This window comes from Oncorhynchus gorbuscha, linkage group LG09, assembly GCF_021184085.1.
Source record: "Oncorhynchus gorbuscha isolate QuinsamMale2020 ecotype Even-year linkage group LG09, OgorEven_v1.0, whole genome shotgun sequence".
NCBI lineage: Eukaryota > Metazoa > Chordata > Actinopteri > Salmoniformes > Salmonidae > Oncorhynchus > Oncorhynchus gorbuscha.
The window spans coordinates 90,498,187-90,522,562 of NC_060181.1; the positions used below are offsets into that span (position 1 = coordinate 90,498,187).

General features: G+C 45.1%; 1 pseudogene; it reads left to right on the forward strand.

Annotated features, from left to right (window-relative positions):
* The first annotated feature begins 1,826 nt into the window (after window positions 1-1,826).
* Window positions 1,827-24,376, forward strand: part of LOC124044471 — a 70,701-nt pseudogene continuing 48,151 nt past the window's right edge.

Sequence of the window (24,376 nt, forward strand, 5' to 3'; positions counted from 1 at the left end):
CTTGCTTTACGGTGTACTTGGTATGCGGTGTAATCAATACGGTGTAATCAATACGGTGTAATCAATACGGTGTAATCAATAAGGTGTAATCAATACGGTGTACTTGCTATAAGGTGTAATCAATATGGTGTAATCAATACGGTGTAATCAATACGGTGTAATCAATAAGGTGTAATCAATACGGTGTACTTGCTATAAGGTGTAATCAATATGGTGTAATCAATACGGTGTACGTGCTATACGGTGTAATCAATACGGTGTAATCAATACGGTGTAATCAATACGGTGTAATCAATACGATGTAATAATATAATAATAATATATGCCATTTAGCAGACGCTTTTATCCAAAGCGACTTACAGTCATGTGTGCATACATTCTACGTATGGGTGGTCCCGGGGTTTGAACCCACTATCCTGGCGTTACAAGCGCCATGCTCTACCAACTGAGCTACAATACGGTGTAATCTATACAGTGTACTTGCTATACAGTGTAATCAATACGGTGTAATCAATACGGTGTACTGTTTGATGACTGATGAACATTCTAAAGCTGTAGTCTCAAACACTATATTTTTTTAACAAACTGTATTAATGAATAACAAATATTGGAAAGACTTATAAAGCAACAATATCAGGTGATTTTTAATATCAAATGATCATTTGAAACTTATATTCGGATGTGGATTATATGTCTTGGATATACTGTCCAGTACATTCACCATTTTTCCAAGGAATGGCAAAGAAACATGGAACGTATCAACGTTGGGCAAGAAAATTATATTTTAAACTGAAGGTAAATTGGCTGTTTTTCTACCACAACAAAGAAAGAACATTCTGTTAGACGAACATTAACTATGTAATCATATTTTCTCCTTTATTCCCCCACTCTTTTATATATATATATATATTCTTTATTTATTTATTAGGCAAGTCAGTTAAGAACAAATTCTTATTTACAAATTCGTTATTTACAATGACCTACCCCGGATGACACTGGGCCAATTGTACGCCGTCCTATGGGACTCCCAATCACAGCCGGTTGTGATACAACCTGGAATGGAACCAAAGTCTGTAGTGACGCCTCTAGCAGTGACACACAGTGGCTGCACCACTCAGGAGCCCCTTATGAAGATAAACATTTCACATAAATGAAAGCAGATTGTTTGGTTGAAAAACATCGCAAAAAAACCAACAGAGAAGGAAACACAGACGAAACTGGTGATATAAATGTATGCCTTATATTTGTGTCATTACTAGATGCAGATCTCTGACCTTTCTTGGGACTTATCGATCCACGTCTAGACAGACTGCATGCTGGGGGCAGAAACTGTCTCATACCCCTTCATAATAAAGTGGTTGAATAGACGCAGTACATGGCCGTCTATGAGTCTGTCAGTCTGGTTCAAGGGTTCTTGCTTTCACAAACATTCCTCAGACAGTATTTTTGGGATTGCTCTTTGTATAAGAGTCTCTTTTAAAAATACATTCAGCACAACGTATGTTGATTTACAAACCAGTACAGTTTGACATGGTTTTGTCTGATATTATTGTAATTCTGAGAGTCATACAGACGTGTTCCGTATACCTAGTTATGTCCTTAGATTGTGGAAAAATCACTTATTGGATGTCAAATCTGATCCAGGGCTCCACCTGGTGGTAAATATCACCATCTCTGTATGGTAGCAGGTAAAACACACACATTACAATCTACCTACACATTACACATACTAACAGAGTCTGTTACCTAGCCAAGAATTTTCAACTCAACTCCACCCAGGTAGCAGACACCAAAAGGACATTCTTATTAATCTAATTCTAGGAGCGATGGGCAACAGCAGTGAGTGCTTCTATGCTGTCATGCAAATTGATGCTTTGGGTTATGTCATTCCTCTGTTTAGTGACACAACGTCAAAGAGTGGGAGCGTGTGCTTTTTTGGGGTGTGTGCGTCTTTTTGTCAATAACAGCTGGTGCGCGATATCTAATATTAAAGAAGTCTCGAGATATTGCTCGCCTGAGGTAGAGTACCTTATGATAAGCTGTAGACCACACTATCTACCAAGAGAGTTCTCATCTATATTATTCGTAGCCATTTATTTACCACCACAGACCGATGCTGGCACTAAGACCGCTCTCAACCAACTCTATAAGGCCAAAAGCAAACAAGAAAATGCTCACCCAGAAGTGGCGCTCCTAGTGGCCAGTGATTTTAATGCAGGGCAAACTTAAATCAGTTTTACAAAAATTTTACCTAAATGTCACATGTGCAACCAGAGTAAAAACATCTCTAGACCACCTTTACTCCACACAAAGAAATGCATACAAAGCTCTACCCCGCTCTCCACTTGGAAAATCTGACTGTAATTCTATCCTCCTGATTCCTGCTTACAAGCTAAAACAACACGTCTGCCACGCTGATCCTCAACACTGGGGCCCCTCAGGGGTGTGTACTTAGTCCCCTCCTGTACTCCCTGTTCACCCACGACCGCGTGGCCAAACACGACTCCAACACCATCATTAAGTTGCTGACGACACAACAGTGGTAGGCCTGATCACAGACAACAATGAGACAGCCTATAGAGAGGAGGTCAGAGAACTGGCAGTGTGAGCAGGACAAAGGAGCTGATGGTGGACTACAGGAAAAGGCGGGCCGAACAAGCCCCCTTTAACATCAACTGGGCTGTAGTGGAGCGGGTCAAGAGTTTCAATTTCCTCTTGGTGTCCACATCACCAACATTCTTATCATTGTCCAAACACACCAAGACAGTCGTGAAGAGGGCATGACAAAACCTTTTCCCCTCAGAAGGCTGAAACGATTTGGCATGGGTCTCCAGATCCTCAAAAAGTTCTAAAGCTGCACCATCAAGAGCATCCTGACCGGTTGCATCACCGCCTGGTATGGCAACTGCTCGGCATCTGACCGTAAGGCGCTACAGAGGGTAGTGTGTACGGCCCAGTACATCACTGGGGCCAAGATTCCTGCAATCCAGGATCTATATAATAGACGGTGTCAGAGGAAAGCCCATAAAATTGTCAGAGACTCCAGTCACCCAAGTCAAAGACTGTTTTCCTTGCTTCCGCAGAGTGTTATTGTGTTATTGACTTGTTTATTGTTTACTCCATGTGTAACTCTGTGTTGTTGTCTGTTCACACTGCTTTGATTTATCTTGGCCAGGTCGCAGTTGTAAAAGAGAACTTGTTCTCAACTGGCCTACTTGGTTAAATAAAGGTGTTCTCAACTAGCCTACCTGGTTAAATAAAGGTGTTCTCAACTAGCCTACCTGGTTAAACAAAGGTGTTCTCAACTAGCCTACCTGGTTAAATAAAGGTGTTCTCAACTGGCCTACCTGGTTAAATAAAGGTGTTCTCAACTGGCCTACCTGGTTAAATAAAGGTGTTCTCAACTTGTCTACCTGGTTAAATAAAGGTGTTCTCAACTTGCCTACCTGGTTAAATAAAGGTGTTCTCAACTAGCCTACCTGGTTAAATAAAGGTGTTCTCAACTAGCCTACCTGGTTAAATAAAGGTGTTTTCAACTAGCCTACCTGGTTAAATAAAGGTGTTCTCAACTAGCCTACCTGGTTAAATAAAGGTGTTCTCAACTAGCCTACCTGGTTAAATAAAGGTGTTCTCAACTAGCCTACCTGGTTAAATAAAGGTGTTCTCAACTAGCCTACCTGGTTAAATAAAGGTGTTCTCAACTGGCCTACCTGGTTAAATAAAGGTGTTCTCAACTAGCCTACCTGGTTAAATAAAGGTGTTCTCAACTAGCCTACCTGGTTAAATAAAGGTGTTCTCAACTAGCCTACCTGGTTAAATAAAGGTGTTCTCAACTAGCCTACCTGGTTAAATAAAGGTGTTCTCAACTAGCCTACCTGGTTAAATAAAGGTGTTCTCAACTAGCCTACCTGGTTAAATAAAGGTGTTCTCAACTAGCCTACCTGGTTAAATAAAGGTGTTCTCAACTAGCCTACCTGGTTAAATAAAGGTGTTCTCAACTTGCCTACCTGGTTAAATAAAGGTGTTCTCAACTAGCCTACCTGGTTAAATAAAGGTGTTCTCAACTAGCCTACCTGGTTAAATAAAGGTGTTCTCAACTAGCCTACCTGGTTAAATAAAGGTGTTCTCAACTAGCCTACCTGGTTAAATAAAGGTGTTCTCAACTAGCCTACCTGGTTAAATAAAGGTGTTCTCAACTAGCCTACCTGGTTAAATAAAGGTGTTCTCAACTAGCCTGCCTGGTTAAATAAAGGTGTTCTCAACTAGCCTACCTGGTTAAATAAAGGTGTTCTCAACTGGCCTACCTGGTTAAATGAAGGTGAAATAAAAAATAAAAAGCGGTACCAGAGCGTCAAGTCTGGGACCAAAAGGTTCTGTCCTCCCTTCTATTCCCAAGTTATAAGACCGCTGAAAAATTCATCAAATGGCCACCGGACTATTACATTGACCCCCCCTCCCATTTGTTTTTACACTGCTGCTACATGCTGTTTATTATCTATGCATAGTCACTTCCTCCATACTTACATGTACAAATGACCTCTAACCTGTACCCCTGCACACTGACTCGGTACCGGTACCCCCTGTATATAGCCTTGTTTATTGTTATGTTATCGTGTTACTTTTTATAATTTTTTACTTTAGTTTATTTGGTAAATATTTTCTTAACTCTTCTTGAACTGCACTGTTGGTTAAGGGCTTGTAAAGTAAGCATTTCATGGTAAGGTCTACACTAGTATTCGGCATGTGACAAATGAAGTTTGATTTGATGTTACAGACTTGCATCTGCATTGGAACAACACTGTTCACTAAATTCCACCTGAGCATAAACCTTCATTTATCATCTTAATTTCTGTGTGCAACGTCTGAAGCCTTTCAACGTTTCAACCAATGAAGTCTACATGTGTTCTGAAAATAGTCATACTATTGGAAGCTGTAGTCACAGTCCTCCCCCTTTTTGGAACTCCGCCCCTTTTCCCGGAACAGGACCCCGTCTGCTGATGTCTGGTTTCCACTAGATATCACAGCCACAAAGTAGAAATGGGCATACTTGTACCATAAAAATGTATGAAAACAAAACACGTATTGTTGGTCTTCATTTAAGGTTAAGGCATAGGGTTAGCAGTGTGGTTAAGGTTAGGATTAAGTTTCAAATGAAATTTTAAAAAGGTAAATTGTAGAAATAAGAGGAGTTCATGACTTTGTGGCTGTGGTAAATAGCGACGACCGCGCTGAGGACCAACACGTAGACTTTGTGACTGTGTCAGAGAAACAACTTAGGCTACAGTGGTTCATCCTTTAAAAATTGCAGCGTACTGCAGTGCAGCTTGCATGGTGCTGCAGAATTCAATGGCACTTTATTTAGGTGTGAAGCACTGGGACCATTAATGCTGGTTAGTGCTAGTTTGACCACCAGAGGGCATCTTTGAGAAGCATTTGATAGTCGCCCTGGGTGATATGGCCTAACAGTAATATCGGAGTTTTGGACGCCTAATAAAAGCATAATCAGTACTCTAACTCCCCCTTGTGGTGGTCTGGAGCAATGAAGTGGTGTCGCAGGGTACCGTACTAAACCACAAATTACCTCTAAGTACAGCAGCATAATCGCAAAACATTTAGTGGAGAAACCACTGTAGATGTAGGTTCTCTGACACAGTCATGTAGCCTACATTTTGGTTATGTGACTGTGTCAGAGGCACAAAAAGTACCAACAGAACAACGTAGTATGGACCTGTTTCCATTTGTAATGGAATAAAACATCAGACATTTAAATGTCAACCTGTTATCAAAATCCTATTTCCCTGTCAACAGATAGTTTTCTCTTAAACAGTCAGAACTGGTGTCTCTGACTGAGAACGTACAGCAGAAGCATTCTTACAACAACGAGTTGGAGAACATCAACACGGTTAGCTGTCTTTAAAAAAAAATGTATTAAACCCTGTACCCATCCTCCTTTCTGTGGCATTTTAAATCCTTTAGCAAATGTCATTGGTTAATCTTTTTCCTGACTCGAGCCTTGCAAAAGTTCATTCTCGCCCTGTCTCTGCAGAAATTAAACCCGCCCACACGGTCTGTAAACAGTGAAGGATTTATACCAATGCTTTTCGAAATTGGATGACTGTATAGAGTATGTTTCTTCCCATGTAATTATATTATCATCCCACATAGGAAAGTGTGTATTCTATTGTAGAACTGTGTCTTCATACTGGATGATTTACTTCCTTTTTTTCCAGGCAAACTTGAAGGATTACCCAGTGTATCTGACCACGTTCCAACAATGTCTGTCGAAAGCCCTTCATGAAGACTCACACTGGGAACGCTATGCAGAATCTCACCAGCCAGTTAACAAAAGGGTAGGAAGGAGTCCTCGGACGCTTTTATATCATGGATTTTGACTTGGTACTGGTACACAAGTGTTCTGTCTTGAGTTGTCTGTCTGATTTAAAATGTATTTTTCTTTCAGGATCTGTTGGGTCTAACGGACCCAGACGATGCCTTCACACTGTGTCAAGTTCAGAGCAGCTGCACCCAAAGTCAGAGTGAGTATAATTATTTATTTATTCTGTTGGAATTAAACATCAAATTGCTAAACCATCCTTTTGGTTGAAAAACTCTGTTGTGTTTGTAGAGATGAATAATAGTGATTGTTCTTTCAGATGCTGATTGAACAAATGGAACAGAGGTCAGAGAGAATACTTGAGTGAGTATTGGGTTCATGTACTGTATGATCATGGCTTATCAGGATCGCCTCACCTACTGTGGTGTGTTCTGTTATCTTTATGTCATTCAAATCAACGTTTATTTGTCACATGCGCCAAATACAACAGGTGTAGACTTTTACAGTGAAATTCTTACTTACAAGCCCTTAACCAACAATGCAGTTTATAGAAAAATACCTTAATTAAGAAATACAAGTAACAAATAATTAAAGAGCAGCAGTAAAATACCAATAGCTAGGCTATATACAGGGGGTACCGGTACAGAGTCAATGTGGAGGTTATATACAGGGGGTACCGGTACAGAGTCAATGTGGAGGTTATATACAGGGGCTACCGGTACAGAGTCAATGTGGAGGCTATATACAGGAGCTACCGGTACAGAGTCAATGTGGAGGTTATATACAGGGGGTACCGGTACAGAGTCAATGTGGAGGTTATATACAGGGGGTACCGGTACAGAGTCAATGTGGAGGTTATATACAGGGGGTACCGGTACAGAGTCAATGTGGAGGTTATATACAGGGGGTACCGGTACAGAGTCAATGTGGAGGTTATATACAGGGGGTACCGGTACAGAGTCAATGTGGAGGTTATACACAGGGGGTACCGGTACAGAGTCAATGTGTGGGGGGTACCGGTTATTCGTGGTAGTTGAGATAATATGTACATGAAGGTAGAGTTATTCAAATGACTATGCATAGATAATGAACAGAGTAGCAGCAACATAAGGGGGGGGGGGCAATGCAAATATTCTGGGTAGCCACTGCTTAGATGTTCAGGAGTCTTATGGCTTGGGGGTAGAAGCTGTTTAGAAGCCTTTTGGACTTAGACTTGGTGCTCCGGTACCGCTTGCCATGCGGTAGCAGAGAGAACAGTCTATGACTAGGGAATGCTGGAGTCTGACAATTCTTAGGGACTTCCTCTGACACCGCCTGGTATAGAGGTCCTAGATGGCAGGAAGCTTGGCATCTGTGATTTACTGGGCCGTACGCACTACCCTCTGTAGTGCCTTGCGGTCAGAGGCTGAGCAATTGCCATACCTAGCAGTGATGCAACCGGTCAGGATGCTCTCGATGGTGCAGCTGTAGAACCATTTGAGGACCTGAGGGGGAATAGGTTTTGTCATGCCCTCTTCACGACTGTCTTGGTGCGCTTGGACCATGTTAGTTTGTTGGTGATGTGGACACCAAGGAACTTGAAATCCTCAACCTGCTCCACTGCAGCCCCATCGTTGAGAATGTGGGGGTGCTTGGTCCTCCTTTTCCTGTAGTCCACAATCATCTCCATGGTCATGTTGAGGGAGAGGTTTTTGTCTTAGCATCACACAACCAGGTCTCTGATCTCCTCCCTATAGGCTGTCTCATCGTGGTTAGTGATCAGGCATACCACCATTGTGTTGTCGGCAAACTTAATGATGGATCCTTACAAGGCACCCCGATCTCCTTCCGCACGGTTGGTTAAGAGCCAATAAAATGGCAGCCATCCCCTTCGGGTGCCATTATTATTTACATTTATTTCCTAATTCCTACACATGTTCTGTTACAGTATCTATGTGTAAAACCTACCCGTGTTCTGTCATCTATGTGTAATGCCGACCCGTGTTCTGTCACCTATGTGTAATGCCGACCCGTGTTCTGTCATCTATGTGTAATGCCGACCCGTGTTCTGTCACCTATGTGTAATGCCGACCCGTGTTCTGTCATCTATGTGTAATGCCGACCCGTGTTCTGTCGTCTATGTGTAATGCCGACCCGTGTTCTGTCACCTATGTGTAATGCCTACCTGTGTTCTGTCATCTATGTGTAATGCCGACCTGTGTACTGTCGTCTATGTGTAATGCCGACCCGTGTTCTGTCATCTATGTGTAATGCCAACCCGTGTTCTGTCGTCCATGTGTAATGCCGACCCGTGTTCTGTCGTCTATGTGTAATGCCGACCCGTGTTCTGTCGTCTATGTGTAATGCCGACCCGTGTTCTGTCGTCTATGTGTGCCGCCGACCCGTGTTCTGTCATCTATGTGTAATGCCGACCCGTGTTCTGTCGTCTATGTGTGCTGGCGACCCGTGTTCTGTCATCCCCAGGTACCATCAGCTGTTGGAGGTGATCCACCAGTTCTACCTGGACCAGAGAGAGCAGCTCCTCAGCCCCAGCATCACAGCCACAATCGCAGACTTGACCAGCCAAAACAATAAAGACCACTATGCATTAGTAATGGGCTCCTAATAAATTGTGCTATTATTTAATGTGTTTTTTTTTGCGTTATTTGTAACCTATTTTGTACATATTATGACCGAAAAGAGCTTCTGGATATCAGAACAGAGATTACTCAACGTGAACTGGACAAAGATTATTTTCTTTAACGAGTCGGACGCAAAGGATTTATTCCAGATACCAGACCAGGCCCAAATCTCAGATATTCGCATGAAGAGAAGACACAGATACAGAGGACGCAGGTCCGGGTGCCTTGTGAGAATTTGTCGGTGAGTGGGTAACCCGCCTCTACTATCCATCCTATTGGCCAAGGTGCAATCATTGGAGAATAAACTGGATGAACTCCTGTCAAGACTATCCTACCAACGGGACATTAAACTGTGATATCTTATGTTTCTCCGTGTCCTGACTGAATGACGACATGGTTAACAAGGGGTGGCAGTCTGTGTCTATTTGTTAATAACAGCTGGTGCGTGAAATCAAATATTAAGGAAGTCTCAAGGTTTTGTTTGCCTGAGGTAGAGTATCTCATGATAAGCTGTAGACAACACTATTCACCAAGAGTTAATCTATATTTTTCGTAGCTGTCTATTTACCACCACAAACCGATGCTGGCACTAAGACTGTACTCAACGAGCTGTATAAAGCCATAAGCAAACAAGAAAATGCTCATCCAGAGGCGACGCTCCTAGTGGCAGGGGACTTTAATGCAGGGAAATTTAAATCTGTTTTACCTCATTTCTACCAGCATGTTACAGGTGCAACAAGAGGAGGCAAACAATTGACACCACTTTTAATCCACACAGAGACGCTTATGAAGCTCGCCCCCCCATTTGGCAAATCTGACCACAATGCTCTCCTCCTGCTTACAAGCAAAAACTAAAGCAGGAAGTACCAGTGAATCGCTCAATATGGAAGTGGTCAGATGACGCAGCTGCCAAGCTACAGGACTGTTCCGCTAGCACAGACTGGAAAATGTTCTGGGACTCATCCAATGGCATTGAAGTGTATACCACATCAGTCACCGGCTTCATCAATAAGTGCATTGATGACATTGTGGTAGGCCTGATCACAGACAACGATGAGACAGCCTATAGGGAGGAGGTCAGGAACCTGGAAGAGTGGTGCCAAGGCAACAACTTCTCCCTCAATGTGATCAAGACAAAGGAAATGATTGTGTACTACAGGAAAAGGTGGGCAGAAGAGAAGACACAGATACAGGGGACGCAGGTCCGGGTGCCTTGTGAGAATTTGTCGACGAGTGGGTAACCAGCCCCCATGCTCATCGACAGGGCTGTAGTGGAGCAGGTTGAGATCTTCAAGTTCCTTGGTGTCCACATCACCAACAAACTATCATGGTCCAAATACACCAAGACAGTCGTGAAGAGGTCACGACAAAGCCTTTTCCCCCTCGAGAGACTGAAAAGATGTCATGGGTCCCCACATCCTCAAAACGTTCTACAGCTACACCATCGAGAGCATGACTGGTTGCATCACCGCCTGGTATGGCAACTGCTCAGCCTCCAACCGCAAGGCGCTACAAGCTTCCTGCCATCCCGAACCTTTACCAGGTGGTGTCAGAGGAAGGCCCTAAAAACTGTCAAAGACTCCAGCCACCCCAGTCATAGAATGTTCTCTCTGCTACCACACGGCAAGCGGTACCAGAGCATCAAGTCTAGGTCCAAGAGGCTTCTGAACAGCTTTTTCCCACAAACCAGTCGTATGACTGCTGAACAGCTAATTAAATGGTTATTTGCATTTATGCTGCTGCTACTCAATGTTTGTCATCTATGCATAGACACTTAACCACTACCAACATGTACATTTTACCTCAATTACCATGACTAACCTGTTTATTATCTACACATAGTCACTTTACCCCTACCAACATGTACATATTACCTCAATTACCATGACTAACCTGTACCCCTGAACATTTACACATTTACTCAGTACTGCTACCCCTCCCTTTCAGAGTGTGCTCCTAATCTTTTAATTTAATTTTTTACCTTTATTTAACCAGGCAAGTCAGTTATGAACACATTCTTATTTTCAATGAAGGCCTAGGAACAGTGGGTTAACTGCCTGTTCAGGGGCAGAACGACAGATTTGTACCTTGTCAGCTCGGGGGTTTGAACTCGAAACCTTCCGGTTACTAGTCCAACACTCTAACCACTAGGCTACGCTGCCGCCTCGTTACCTGTACAAAATACATCTGGGAGCCAGAAATATTTCTGAATGAGACGGGGTCAAATAATTATTTCCCTCATTAAAATGCAAATCTATTTATAACATTTTTGACATGCGTTTTTCTGGATTTTTTAATTGTTATTCTGTCTCTCACTGTTCAAATAAACCGTCCATTAAAATTATAGACGGATCATTTCTTTGTCAGTTGGCAAACGTACAAAATCAGCAGGGGATCAAATACTTTTTTCCCTCACTGTAACCTCGTGTTATTTTATTGTTGCTCTTATTTTTTTTATTGTAGTCTTATTTATTTTAAATCGATTTTTTCTTAACTGCATTTTTGTTTAAGGGCTCATAAGTAATCATTTCTACACCGTTATAAACAGCAAGGACCGCTGTGCATTAGTAAGATCACAGTATTTTACGAAGATCCATTTACTTATGATTGGTTTTATTTTATTTGTCAGATACAGTTGCATAGATACTGTACAAACACATTACTGAAATGCTGTTATCTGAGAATCCTTCAACATGTTTTGCCAGCGCTGATGTTGTCTGTCTGTTTTGTGTTCTCTTCCCAGGTGCGTTGTGGCTTCGCCTTCATGTTTCACGTCTGTCAGGATGAGCACCGGCTCTACACTAACTTCTTTTCCAAACCCACACATAGACTAGAGGAAGTACTGTACCCACACCTAGACTAGAGGAAGCACTGTACCCACACCTAGACTAGAGGAAGTACTGTCTCCAAACCCACACCTAGACTAGAGGAAGTACTGTCTCCAAACCCACACCCAGACTAGAGGAAGTACTGTCTCCAAACCCACACCCAGACTAGAGGAAGTACTGTACCCACACCTAGACTAGAGGAAGTACTGTCTCCAAACCCACACCCAGACTAGAGGAAGTACTGTCTCCAAACCCACACCCAGACTAGAGGAAGTACTGTACCCACACCTAGACTAGAGGAAGTACTGTCTCCAAACCCACACCTAGACTAGAGGAAGTACTGTACCAACACCTAGACTAGAGAAAGTACTGTCTCCAAACCCACACCTAGACTAGAGGAAGTACTGTCTCCACACATAGACTAGAGGAAGTACTGTACCCACACCTAGACTAGAGGAAGTACTGTACCCACACCTAGACTAGAGGAAGTACTGTCTCCAAACCCACACCTAGACTAGAGGAAGTACTGTCTCCAAACCCACACCTAGACTAGAGGAAGTACTGTCTCCAAACCAACACCTAGATTAGAGGAAGTACTGTACCCACACCTAGACTAGAGGAAGTACTGTCTCCAAACCCACACCTAGATTAGAGGAAGTACTGTACCCACACCTAGACTAGAGGAAGTACTGTCTCCAAACCAACACCTAGATTAGAGGAAGTACTGTACCCACACCTAGACTAGAGGAAGTACTGTCTCCAAACCCACACCTAGACTAGAGGAAGTACTGTCTCCACACATAGACTAGAGGAAGTACTGTACCCACACCCAGACTAGAGGAAGTACTGTACCTACACCCAGACTAGAGGAAGTACTGTACCTACACCTAGACTAGAGGAAGTACTGTCTCCAAACCCACACCTAGACTAGAGGAAGTACTGTCTCCAAACCAACACCTAGACTAGAGGAAGTACTGTCTCCACACCCACACCTAGACTAGAGGAAGTACTGTCTCCACACATAGACTAGAGGAAGTACTGTACCCACACCTAGACTAGAGGAAGTACTGTACCCACACCTAGACTAGAGGAAGTACTGTCTCCAAACCCACACCTAGACTAGAGGAAGTACTGTCTCCAAACCCACACCTAGACTAGAGGAAGTACTGTCTCCAAACCAACACCTAGATTAGAGGAAGTACTGTACCCACACCTAGACTAGAGGAAGTACTGTCTCCAAACCCACACCTAGATTAGAGGAAGTACTGTACCCACACCTAGACTAGAGGAAGTACTGTCTCCAAACCCACACCTAGACTAGAGGACTGTACCCACACCTCTAGAGGAAGTACTCCAAACCCACACACCAGACTAGAGGAAGTACTGTAAACCCACACCCAGACTAGAGGAAGACTACTGTAGACTAGAGGAAGTACTGTCTCCAAACCCACACCTAGACTAGAGGAAGTACTGTACCCACACCTAGACTAGAGGAAGTACTGTACCCACACCCAGACTAGAGGAAGTACTGTACCTACACCTAGACTAGAGGAAGTACTGTCTCCAAACCCACACCTAGACTAGAGGAAGTACTGTCTCCAAACCAACACCTAGACTAGAGGAAGTACTGTCTCCACACCCACACCTAGACTAGAGGAAGTACTGTCTCCAAACCCACACCTAGACTAGAGGAAGTACTGTACCCACACCTAGACTAGAGGAAGTACTGTCTCCAAACCAACACCTAGACTAGAGGAAGTACTGTACCCACACCTAGACTAGAGGAAGTACTGTCTCCAAACCCACACCTAGACTAGAGGAAGTACTGTCTCCAAACCAACACCTAGACTAGAGGAAGTACTGTACCCACACCCAGACTAGAGGAAGTACTGTACCCACACCCAGACTAGAGGAAGTACTGTCCCACACCTAGACTAGAGGAAGTACTGTCTCCAAACCCACACCTAGACGTACTGTACCCACTCCCAGACTAGAGGAAGTACTGTCTCCAAACCCACACCTAGACTAGAGGAAGTACTGTACCCACACCCAGACTAGAGGAAGTACTGTCTCCAAACCCACACCTAGACTAGAGGAAGTACTGTACCCACACCCAGACTAGAGGAAGTACTGTACCCACACCCAGACTAGAGGAAGTACTGTCTCCAAACCCACACCTAGACTAGAGGAAGTACTGTACCCACACCTAGACTAGAGGAAGTACTGTACCCACACCTAGACTAGAGGAAGTACTGTCTCCAAACCCACACCTAGACTAGAGGAAGTACTGTCTCCAAACCCACACCTAGACTAGAGGAAGTACTGTCTCCAAACCCACACCTAGACTAGAGGAAGTACTGTACCCACACCCAGACTAGAGGAAGTACTGTCTCCAAACCCACACCTAGACTAGAGGAAGTACTGTACCCACACCTAGACTAGAGGAAGTACTGTCTCCAAACCCACACCCAGACTAGAGGAAGTACTGTCTCCAAACCCACACCCAGACTAGAGGAAGTACTGTACCCACACCTAGACTAGAGGAAGTACTGTCTCCAAACCCACACCCAGACTAGAGGAAGTACTGTCTCCAAACCCACACCCAGACTAGAGGAAGTACTGTACCCACACCTAGACTAGAGGAAGTACTGTCTCCAAACCCACACCTAGACTAGAGGAAGTACTGTACCAACACACTAGACTAGAGGAAAGTACTGTCTCCAAACCCACACCTAGACTAGAGGAAGTACTGTCTCCACCCACACCTAGACTAGAGGAAGTACTGTACCCACACCTAGACTAGAGGAAGTACTGTACCCACACCTAGACTAGAGGAAGTACTGTCTCCAAACCCACACCTAGACTAGAGGAAGTACTGTCTCCAAACCCACACCTAGACTAGAGGAAGTACTGTCTCCAAAAGTACCTCCAAACACCTAGATTAGAGGAAGTACTGTACCCACACCTAGACTAGAGGAAGTACTGTCTCCAAACCCACACCTAGACTAGAGGAAGTACTGTACCCACACCTAGACTAGAGGAAGTACTGTCTCCAAACCAACACCTAGATTAGAGGAAGTACTGTACCCACACCTAGACTAGAGGAAGTACTGTCTCCAAACCCACACCTAGACTAGAGGAAGTACTGTCTCCCCACACCTAGACTAGAGGAAGTACTGTACCCACACCCAGACTAGAGGAAGTACTGTACCCACACCCAGACTAGAGGAAGTACTGTACCCACACCTAGACTAGAGGAAGTACTGTCTCCAAACCCACACCTAGACTAGAGGAAGTACTGTCTCCAAACCAACACCTAGACTAGAGGAAGTACTGTCTCCACACCCACACCTAGACTAGAGGAAGTACTGTCTCCACACATAGACTAGAGGAAGTACTGTACCCACACCTAGACTAGAGGAAGTACTGTACCCACACCTAGACTAGAGGAAGTACTGTCTCCAAACCCACACCTAGACACCTAGACTAGAGGAAGTACTGAGGAAGTACTGTCTCCAAACCCACACCTAGACTAGAGGAAGTACTGTCTCCAAACCAACACCTAGATTAGAGGAAGTACTGTACCCACACCTAGACTAGAGGAAGTACTGTCTCCAAACCCACACCTAGATTAGAGGAAGTACTGTACCCACACCTAGACTAGAGGAAGTACTGTCTCCAAACCCACACCTAGACTAGAGGAAGTACTCTCTCCAAACCCACACCCAGACTAGAGGAAGTACTGTACCCACACCTAGACTAGAGGAAGTACTGTCTCCAAACCCACACCTAGACTAGAGGAAGTACTGTACCCACACCTAGACTAGAGGAAGTACTGTACCCACACCCAGACTAGAGGAAGTACTGTACCTACACCTAGACTAGAGGAAGTACTGTCTCCAAACCCACACCTAGACTAGAGGAAGTACTGTCTCCAAACCAACACCTAGACTAGAGGAAGTACTGTCTCCACACCCACACCTAGAGGAAGTACTGAGGAAGTACTGTCTCCAAACCCACACCTAGACTAGAGGAAGTACTGTACCCACACCTAGACTAGAGGAAGTACTGTCTCCAAACCAACACCTAGACTAGAGGAAGTACTGTACCCACACCTAGACTAGAGGAAGTACTGTCTCCAAACCCACACCTAGACTAGAGGAAGTACTGTCTCCAAACCAACACCTAGACTAGAGGAAGTACTGTACCCACACCCAGACTAGAGGAAGTACTGTACCCACACCCAGACTAGAGGAAGTACTGTCTCCAAACCCACACCTAGACTAGAGGAAGTACTGTACCCACTCCCAGACTAGAGGAAGTACTGTCTCCAAACCCACACCTAGACTAGAGGAAGTACTGTACCCACACCCAGACTAGAGGAAGTACTGTCTCCAAACCCACACCTAGACTAGAGGAAGTACTGTACCCACACCCAGACTAGAGGAAGTACTGTACCCACACCCAGACTAGAGGAAGTACTGTCTCCAAACCCACACCTAGACTAGAGGAAGTACTGTACCCACACCTAGACTAGAGGAAGTACTGTACCCACACCTAGACTAGAGGAAGTACTGTCTCCAAACCCACACCTAGACTAGAGGAAGTACTGTCTCCAAACCCACACCTAGACTAGAGGAAGTACTGTCTCCAAACCCACACCTAGACTAGAGGAAGTACTGTACCCACACCCAGACTAGAGGAAGTACTGTCTCCAAACCCACACCTAGACTAGAGGAAGTACTGTCTCCAAACCCACACCTAGACTAGAGGAAGTACTGTACCCACACCCAGACTAGAGGAAGTACTGTCTCCAAACCCACACCTAGACTAGAGGAAGTACTGTCTCCAAACCCACACCTAGATTAGAGGAAGTACTGTCTCCAAACCCACACCTAGACTAGAGGAAGTACTGTACCCACACCTAGACTAGAGGAAGTACTGTCTCCAAACCAACACCAAGACTAGAGGAAGTACTGTCTCCAAACCCACACCCAGACTAGAGGAAGTACTGTACCCACACCAGACTAGAGGAAGTACTGTCTCCAAACCCACACCAAGACTGGAGGAAGTACTGTCTCCAAACCCACACCTAGACTAGAGGAAGTACTGTCTCCAATCCCACACCCAGACTAGAGGAAGTACTGTCTCCAAACCCACACCTAGACTAGAGGAAGTACTGTCTCCAAACCCACACCTAGACTAGAGGAAGTACTGTACCCACACCTAGACTAGAGGAAGTACTGTCTCCAAACCCACACCTAGACTAGAGGAAGTACTGTCTCCACACATAGACTAGAGGAAGTACTGTCTCCAAACCCACACCTAGACTAGAGGAAGTACTGTACCCACACCCACACCTAGACTAGAGGAAGTACTGTCTCCAAACCCACACCTAGACTAGAGGAAGTACTGTACCCACACCTAGACTAGAGGAAGTACTGTCTCCAAACCCACACCTAGACTAGAGGAAGTACTGTCTCCACACATAGACTAGAGGAAGTACTGTCTCCAAACCCACACCTAGACTAGAGGAAGTACTGTCTCCAAACCCACACCTAGACTAGAGGAAGTACTGTCTCCAAACCCACACCTAGACTAGAGGAAGTACTGTACCCACACCTAGACTAGAGGAAGTACTGTACCCACACCTAGACTAGAGGAAGTACTGTCTCCAAACCCACACCTAGACTAGAGGAAGTACTGTCTCCAAACCCACACCTAGACTAGAGGAAGTACTGTCTCCAAACCCACACCTAGACTAGAGGAAGTACTGTCTCCACACATAGACTAGAGGAAGTACTGTACCCACACCTAGACCTGAGGAAGTACTGTCTCCAAACCCACACCTAGACTAGAGGAAGTACTGTACCCACACCTAGACTAGAGGAAGTACTGTCTCCAAACCCACACCTAGACTAGAGGAAGTACTGTACCCACACCCAGACTAGAGGAAGTACTGTACCCACACCCAGACTAGAGGAAATACTGTCTCCAAACCCACACCTAGACTAGAGGAAGTACTGTCTCCAAACCCACACCTAGACTAGAGGAAGTACTGTCTCCAAACCCACACCTAGACTAGAGGAAGTACTGTACCCACACCTAGACTAGAGGAAGTACTGTCTCCAAACCCACACCTAGACTAGAGGAAATACTGTACCCACACCTAGACTAGAGGAAGTACTGTACCCACACCTAGACTAGAGGAAGTACTGTACCCACACCTAGACTAGTGGAAGTACTGTACCCACACCTAGACTAGAGGAAGTACTGTACCCACACCTAGACTAGACGAAGTACTGTACCCACACCTAGACTAGAGGAAGTACTGTACCCACACCTAGACTAGAGGAAGTACTGTACCCACACCTAGACTAGAGGAAGTACTGTACCCACACCTAGACTAGAGGAAGTACTGTACCCACACCTAGACTAGAGGAAGTACTGTACCCACACCTAGACTAGAGGAAGTACTGTACCACCTAGACTAGAGGAAGTACTGTACCCACACCTAGACTAGAGGAAGTACTGTACCCACACCTAGACTAGAGGAAGTACTGTACCCACACCTAGACTAGAGGAAGTACTGTACCCACACCTAGACTAGAGGAAGTACTGTACCCACACCTAGACTAGAGGAAGTACTGTACCCACACCTAGACTAGAGGAAGTACTGTACCCACACCTAGACTAGAGGAAGTACTGTACCCACACCTAGACTAGAGGAAGTACTGTACCCACACCTAGACTAGAGGAAGTACTGTACCCACACCTAGACTAGAGGAAGTACTGTACCCACACCTAGACTAGAGGAAGTACTGTCTCCAAACCCACACCTAGACTAGAGGAAGTACTGTACCCACACCTAGACTAGAGGAAGTACTGTACCCACACCTAGACTAGAGGAAGTACTGTACCCACACCTAGACTAGAGGAAGTACTGTCTCCAAACCCACACCTAGACTAGAGGAAGTACTGTCTCCAAACCCACACCTAGACTAGAGGAAGTACTGTACCCACACCTAGACTAGAGGAAGTACTGTACCCACACCTAGACTAGAGGAAGTACTGTCTCCAAACCCACACCTAGACTAGAGGAAGTACTGTCTCCAAACCCACACCTAGACTAGAGGAAGTACTGTACCCACACCTAGACTAGAGGAAGTACTGTCTCCAAACCCACCCCTAGACTAGAGGAAGTACTGTACCCACACCTAGACTAGAGGAAGTACTGTCTCCAAACCCACACCTAGACTAGAGGAAGTACTGTACCCACACCTAGACTAGAGGAAGTACTGTCTCCAAACCCACACCTAGACTAGAGGAAGTACTGTCTCCAAACCCACACCTAGACTAGAGGAAGTACTGTACCCACACCTAGACTAGAGGAAGTACTGTCTCCAAACCCACACCTAGACTAGAGGAAGTACTCTCTCCAAACCCACACCCAGACTAGAGGAAGTACTGTACCCACACCTAGACTAGAGGAAGTACTGTCTCCAAACCCACACCCAGACTAGAGGAAGTACTGTCTCCAAACCCACACCTAGACTAGAGGAAGTACTGTACCCACACCTAGACTAGAGGAAGTACTGTACCCACACCTAGACTAGAGGAAGTACTGTCTCCAAACCCACACCTAGACTAGAGGAAGTACTGTCTCCAAACCCACACCTAGACTAGAGGAAGTACTGTCTCCAAACCCACCCCTAGACTAGAGGAAGTACTGTCTCCAAACCCACCCCTAGACTAGAGGAAGTACTGTCTCCAAACCCACCCCTAGACTAGAGGAAGTACTGTCTCCAAACCCACCCCTAGACTAGAGGAAGTACTGTCTCCAAACCCACCCCTAGACTAGAGGAAGTACGGTCTCCAAACCCACCCCTAGACTAGAGGAAGTACTGTCTCCAAACCCACCCCTAGACTAGAGGAAGTACTGTCTCCAAACCCACCCCTAGACTAGAGGAAGTACTGTCTCCAAACCCACCCCTAGACTAGAGGAAGTACTGTCTCCAAACCCACACCTAGACTAGAGGAAGTACTGTCTCCAAACCCACCCCTAGACTAGAGGAAGTACTGTCTCCAAACCCACCCCTAGACTAGAGGAAGTACTGTCTCCAAACCCACCCCTAGACTAGAGGAAGTACTGTCTCCAAACCCACCCCTAGACTAGAGGAAGTACTGTCTCCAAACCCACCCCTAGACTAGAGGAAGTACTGTCTCCAAACCCACACCTAGACTAGAGGAAGTACTGTACCCACACCTAGACTAGAGGAAGTACTGTCTCCAAACCCACACCTAGACTAGAGGAAGTACTGTCTCCAAACCCACCCCTAGACTAGAGGAAGTACTGTCTCCAAACCCACACCTAGACTAGAGGAAGTACTGTCTCCAAACCCACCCCTAGACTAGAGGAAGTACTGTACCCACACCCAGACTAGAGGAAGTACTGTCTCCAAACTCACACATTGAGTCTTTTTTGTAGCACCTTCCTTTATTGCTAATGCTCACTGAAACTCAGAGCTCTGTACAGAATATGTTTTGTCTTGAAGTAAAGGCTCACATCAATTAATATTTCCCTGTTAGTATTCTCCTTTCTTTCTTTCTTTCTTTCTTTTTCTTTCATTTATTTTCTGTCTGTCCTGTCTGTCTTGTCTTTCTACACCTGCTGACTTTACTGTTGAATTAACTGGCAGCTGTAACATTCTACACAATGAGATAAAACATGTATCTAAAGTGATCAGATACTAGCTAGTGTTTCTCTCTTGTAGAAGAAATGCATTTTCAACATACTGTCATTTTCCAGAGGACAACTCAAATGTGACCTTTTGCTCACTGGTGGGAAAGTGGAGGAGTTTACCCCCCCCCCCCTCCTCCTCCAGTGAACTGCTGGAGAAGCTGTATGACGTCCTGCGACTGCTCATCATCCACGGTATCCACTTGGAGACCATGTCAGAACTCTGTGGCATCCTAAGTAATGAGATGCTACAAGACCACGTCCACAACAAAAAAACGGTACTGTCACTCGCAATACAAAGGACCTCTGGTTACTCTTACCGTCAAGCTACATGTTACATGTTTACACCGTAACGTATTTTCAGAGAGCAGTGTAATTAGGCCTACACGTCAACAGATAAAACATCCCTAGGAGTTTCTTTCTATAAGCGAGGGTGTGTAACCAGGCCGAGTAGGAGTGTATGACGTTATGGTGTGTGTAGCTGGTCAGCTGGGGGTGTTTGAGGCGGTGGTGAAACAGATGCTGGAGGATGTCCAGGAGAGGCTGGTCTACAGGACGCACATCTACATCCAGACTGACATCATCGGAGACAACCCCGCCCCCGGGGACCTGGCCTATCCTGAGAAACTGGAGAGGATGGAGGTGGGTTTGACTGACTGCTGTCTTAAGTTAGTGGGAGGAATTTGCCCCTATATACTAATCTAAGGTTAATTCTGGGTTTTTTAAATGTTTTTTTTACCTTAATTTAACTAGGCAAGTCAGTTAAGAACCTATTCTTATTTACAATGACGGCCTACACTGGCCAAACCCGGACGACGCTGGGCCAATTGAGCCCCGTTTCAAATGATCTCCCTTTCAGACTAACTGTTCGAGATATGCATCATTTGATAATAATTAATTAAATATTTAAGAATTTTGCAATGGCAACTGTTTTCATTTAGAAAAATATTCTGTTCTATTGTTATTCTGTTTTTATTATACATGTTTTTGTTTATTAAAATGTTTTTTAAAGTGTGTCTTGACTGTGATAAAGGGGCTTGGGAAATAAGAGCGTCTTGTCTGTTACATTTTCCAAAAACGAGGCTATTTCATAGGCTTCTACAAGCACCACTACTGAGGTTACTGACTGTTTGAACGTTGTTGGTCCACCATATAATATAACCAGTTCATATTAATGTTTCAATGAATAAATCATAAATTGCACATGCTATTTTATTGACAAATTATTTATATACTGTGTATTCATGCATACATATAGTACCAGTCAAAAGTTTGTACACAGCCACTCATTCCAGGGTTTTTCTTTATTTTTTACTATTTTCTACATTGTGAATAATCATGAAGACATCAAAACTATGAAATAACACATCATGGAATCATGTAGTAACCAAAAAAGTATTAAACAATTTTTCCTTGATGACAGCTAAAGAAAAACCCTTGAATGAGGCTTACTGGTGCTTACTGGTGGTTACTGGTGCTTACCGGTGCTTACTGGTGCTTACCGGTGCTTACTGGTGCTTACTGGTGCTTACTGGTGCTTACTGGTGCTTACAGGTGCTTACTGGTGCTTACTGGTGCTTACTGGTGCTTACTGGTGCTTACTGGTGCTTACAGGTGCTTACTGGTGCTTACTGCTGCTTACTGCTGCTTACTGGTGCTCTTTCATGCCGTCCCTAGGAGGGGTGCGTCACTGAGTGGGTTGAGTCACTGATGTGATCTTCCTGTCTGGGTTGGCGCCCCCCCCCCCCTTGAGTTGTGCCGTGGCGGAGATCTTTGTGGGCTATACTCGGCCTTGTCTCAGGATGGTAAGTTGGTGGTTGAAGATATCCCTCTAGTGGTGTGGGGACTGTGCTTTGGCAAAGTGGGCGGGGTTATATCCTTCCTGTTTGGCCCTGGCCGGGGGTATCATCGAATGGGGCCACAGTGTCTCCTGACCCCTCCTGTCTCAGCCTCCAGTATTTAGGCTGCAGTAGTTTATGTGTTGGGGGGCTAGGGTCAGTTTGTTATATCTGGAGTACTTGTCCTGTCTTATCCGGTGTCCTGTGTGAATTTAAGTATGCTCTCTCTAATTCTCTCTTTCTCTCTTTCTTTCTCTCTCTCGGAGGACCTAGGACCATGCCTCAGGACTACCTGGCATGATGACTCCTTGCTGTCCCTAGTCCACCTGGCCGTGCTGCGCCTCCAGTTTCAACTGTTCTGCCTGGGGCTATGGAATCCTGACCTGTTCACCAGACGTGCTACCTGTCCCAGACCTAGTATTTGACCATGCTGGTCATTTATGAACATTTGAACATCTTGGCCATGTTCTGTTATAATCTCCACCCGGCACAGCCAGAAGAGGACTGGCCACCCCTCATAGTTGGTTCCTCTCTAGTGTTGACGTTGAGATGGCTGTTTTGCAGGTACTATTTAATGAAGCTTAAAGTTGAGGACTTGTGAGGCGTCTGTTTCTTAAACTAGACACTAATGTACTTGTCCTCTTGCTCAGTTGTGCACCGGGGCCTCCCACTCCTCTTTCTATTCTGGTTAGAGCCCGTTTGTGTTGTTCTATGAAGGGAGTAGTACACAGTGTTGTATGAGATCTTCACTTTCTTGGCAATTTCTCTCATGGAATAGCCTTCATTTCTCAAAACAAGAAAAGACTTGTTAAGCGAATGCGCTTGTTAAATCATCACCCGTTTGACGAGTTCCAGAAGAAGGTTTTCAGCCTGTAATCGAACCCACACATGCTGATGCTCCAGATATTCAACTAGTCTGAAAAAGGCCAGTTTTATTGCTTCTTTAATCAGAACAACAGTTTGCAGCTGTGCTAACATAATTGCAAAAGGGTTTTCTAATGATCAATTAGCCTTTTTAAATTATAAACTTGGATTAGCTAACACAATGTGCCACTGGAACACAGGAGTCTTCTCTTTATAAGTTATGAATGGTCTTACTGTTGTACTTTCTCTCTCTGGTCCTTGCGTACAGGTAGTATAGACTCATCCCGCTTTCAGCCGTACGTCTCTCCCGCTGACCTGCATGGCATGTGGTACCCTACAGTCAGACGGACGCTGGTCTGCTTATCCAAATTCTACATGTGTATAGATGTGCTGTCCACCCTGTTGTCCCTGTGTTGATGCTGTCCACCCTGTTGTCCCTGTGCTGATGCTGTCCACCCTGTTGTCCCTGTGTTGATGCTGTCCACCCTGTTGTCCCTGTGTTCATGCTGTCCACCCTGTTGTCCCTGTGTTGATGCCATCCACCCTGTTGTCCCTGTGTTGATGCTGTCCACCCTGTTGTCCCCGTGTTGATGCTGTCCACCGTGTTGTCCCTGTGTTGATGCTGTCCACCCTGTTGTCCCTGTGTTGATGCCATTCACCCTGTTGTCCCTGTTGTCCCTGTGTTGATGCTGTCCACCCTATTGTCCCTGTGCTGATGCTGTCCACCTTGTTGTCCCTGTGCTGATGCTGTCCACCCTGTTGTCCCTGTGTTGATGCTGTCCACCCTGTTGTCCCTGTGTTGATGCTGTCCACCCTGTTGTCCCTGTGTTTATGCTGTCCACCCTGTTGTCCCTGTTGTCCCTGGGTTGATGCTGTCCACCATGTTGATGCTATCTACCCTGTTGTCCCTGTGTTGATGCTGTCCACCCTGTTGTCCCTGTGTTGATGCTGTCCACCCTGTTGTCCCTGTGTTGATGCTGTCCACCCTGTTGTCCCTGTGTTGATGCTGTCCACCCTGTTGTCCCTATTGTCCCTGTGTTGATGCTATCCTCCCTGTTGTCCCTGTGTTGATGCTGTCCACCCTGTTGTCCCTGTGTTTATGCCGTCCACCCTGTTGTCCCTGTTGTCCCTGGGTTGATGCTGTCCACCAT